The sequence below is a fragment of the Peromyscus maniculatus genome, chromosome 20, assembly GCF_049852395.1.
Source record: "Peromyscus maniculatus bairdii isolate BWxNUB_F1_BW_parent chromosome 20, HU_Pman_BW_mat_3.1, whole genome shotgun sequence".
NCBI lineage: Eukaryota > Metazoa > Chordata > Mammalia > Rodentia > Cricetidae > Peromyscus > Peromyscus maniculatus.
The window spans coordinates 58,062,786-58,065,753 of record NC_134871.1 but is presented as its reverse complement, the minus strand read 5'-3'; the positions used below and the strand labels follow the sequence as shown (position 1 = coordinate 58,065,753).

The 2,968-nt window shown below is 52.4% G+C and overlaps 1 pseudogene across 1 annotated transcript; it reads right to left on the bottom strand.

The window, feature by feature from the left end:
* Window positions 1-770: 770 nt before the first annotated feature.
* LOC102910962 (palmitoyltransferase ZDHHC3 pseudogene) lies at window positions 771-1,987 on the bottom strand (annotated as a pseudogene). Its single transcript, XR_013046543.1, has one exon. The product of XR_013046543.1 is annotated as a palmitoyltransferase ZDHHC3 pseudogene (transcript).
* Window positions 1,988-2,968: the final 981 nt, after the last annotated feature.

Genomic DNA, 2,968 nt, shown 5'->3' with positions numbered 1-2,968 from the left:
GAAGATGGCACCCATATTGACTTCCTGGTGTTGGTATGATGTTGGTATGTTGGTCATAGGAAGTGTCACGTGGTAGCACACAGCAGGTTAAGGCATTAGAACCTCCTGTCACCTCTTACAGCTACTGGGGACCTCCACATCCTTACCTTAAAACAGGAGTTATATTTAGTGATTTCTGCCCTCTGTTCCGAGGAACCTCTGACTGGTCTTGTATAGCCTGATCATAAAAGTGTAACCCCCAGCTATCCCAGTCATTTCCAGGGGCTAGTGGAATCTGGAGTGAAATGTGAATACATAAAGCCAATGCAAGAAAGTTGAGCCACCAAGATGCTTCATCAGGTAAAGGTACTTGCCATCACCCCAATAATCCCAGTGTGATACTCGGGGTCCACATGGTAGAAGAAGAGAGCCGACTCCCACAAGCAGTTCCTCTGACTTCCACACAAGCACAGCAGCATGTATGTATCCCCCAAACAAGTAAGCAAATATAACAAAAAGATTTAAAAAAAAAAAGCTAGGGCATATTCATAAACCACAAAGCAAAGACCCTAATTAAAATCAAACCCAACAATATGAAAACAAAAAACAATGAGAAAACAAAACAAAAACCCCATACCAGTACGGTGGAACTGGACTCCAGGAATGCAAAGATGGTTCAAAACCAGACGACTCACCTGCAGCTCACTGCAGAGAGAAGGTTCGCGGCCCGTGATTACTTCAGCATGCACAGTCAGCATTTCACAAGGGTGGGCACCAACTCAAGACACTCATTCGTGGTTGGATGCGTTTAATTACTTTCAATTCCGCAGGAGGGCCACACGGAGCACTTTCCTCGGGTTTTCCCCAACAGCTGGCGTCCCCATCTTGTTTTCTTGCTCAGAAAATCTGAGGTACGTTACTTTTTACTCTGCCTTGCTGCTTTCCTTCAGGGAGCTGGCTTGTTCAGGTCTGTGGTGCTGTGCTTTGCCCCAGGCACCTATGAGTGAGTTAGGCCGGATCGTGGTGCTCCCTCGCTTTGTGGTGCTCTCTCGCTTTGTGACGTTTTGGGGAATGAAAAGGACTGAGCCAGGCTAGGGAGACTCGGGAGCCGCAAATGGCCTTCACGTTTGTCCACATGGACTGTCTGCCCTGTGAGTGCTTGTTCCGGTACAGCATCTCGGTTGTGGTTTTGTTTGTGTAGATGGCACACATCTGGAAGCAGAGCATCACCAAGGCAAAGAGGAAGCCCATCAAGGCCACTAGGAAGAGGAAGAGGATGGAGCCAGGTGGGGACACGGTGCTGCTGGAATCCCACTCGCCCCGGGCGTGGCTGAGCAGGATAGGGATGCCCAGTAGGAGCAGAATGTGGGTTGAGATAAGCCCAATGTACAGAGTGAAGAGCAAAAAGTATTTCTGGTTGTCTTCACCCACGCAGTTGTTGACCCAGGGGCAGTGGTGGTCGTTTTTGCGAATGCAGCGTTCGCACACCAGGCAGTGGTCAGTCCTCTCTGGTACGGCACTCAGGCAGAGGAAACAGTAGGACACCGTGTCAGGCCCGGGTGGGTTTCCCAAGGGCACAGAGCCGGGGTCGGTCAGCATAGTACGTAGGTGTGAAATGAGCGCCAGGGAGGCCAGCAGATGGAAGACCACACCGTTGGTCACAGCGTAGGATATATTGTTAGATGGTACGAGCAGGTCCCGGACCAGGAACCACGCAGAGCTCAGCACTAGCACCCACATGGCCATGGCAAATAGGATGCCCAGGGGGTCCCACACGAACCAGCAGCAACGCTCGGGGCCCTTTGGTGGGCTCTCTAGCTCGGCCCTGTGCTCGGAAGTGCTACGTTTTTGGACCCATGAAAGCATTGTGAGAGTCCTCAGGCCTGCTCAGGGGCCGGCATCCTGGTGGTAGATCAAAGCCCAGGAGGAAACCCCAGAGAGAAAAAGGTCCCCGTGCCTTGGCCCTCCTTTCCCGCCCAGCTTGTCTGGAATTGGTACCTGCTGCCCTGGGCAGAGGCAGGGAGGGGCTGATCCTTGCAGTGTTCTAGAATGCTCCCTCCGATGGGTTTATGAACACAGAAAGGGCCTGGTCTCCCTCAAGGCCTGGAGGAAGGCTGGAAGGAGGAGACAGCCCTAGGTGCTGACCACTTGGCTCTGCCTTCTCTACTCTGAACTGACCCATCAGAGCCTCATAACTGCCGGACAAACCTTCACTACCTCTTTGCTTCGGAGAAACTGAGGCAAGAGGAAGTTAAATAATGTGCCACAAGAGAGCAGGCAAGAGACTGATCTGGAGCCTGGGCTTCTGCTCTGTCCTGTGCTGGGCTGAAGGTCCACCCAGGGAGGGCTCAGGATGTCAGAGGAGGGAACAGGAGTCTCTCCAAAGAAGGGTGGTGTTGATGGATGTGACAACATCCATGGTCTTCAAGGGCAGCTCGAGAGCCCCCTTGAAAAGCTTCCATATGGAGACTTCCCTCTAGAGCCCAGGAGGCAGATTCCTCAGCACTCACTGCGGAGCAGGAGGAGAGATATGTAGCCCCTGAGCTGAGTGCAGGTGAGTGGAGAGACCTGTGTGTGAATGAGGGTGACGTTGCCAGCACATGGCCAGGTCCTGTCGGGGGACATGTCATACAGAATGGTGGAAGTACAGGGTCTCTGTCAGCATGCCCATGAAGAGCATCTGTCCCGTGGGAGAGGCCGACCGGGACCGGTTTGGCAATACTATGGTTGATGTAACCATGAAAGAAGAGTGCGTGAGGCTCACTTAGGGACAGATGGGAAGTAAGAACATGTTGGGGAGTGTTGGGTCCTCTCAGAGAGGTCTGTGGCCTCTTAGGCACGACAGCTCTTGGGCAAAGCTGAAGAAGAGAAGAACTGGTCTGTGGGAGGCCAGCCCCCACTTTTTCCCAGGGTACTCTTGAGGAGAGAGGGATAAGAAATTTTTAGATAGAAAGATAGTGTGGAGAAGACAGAAACACAGGATAGCATT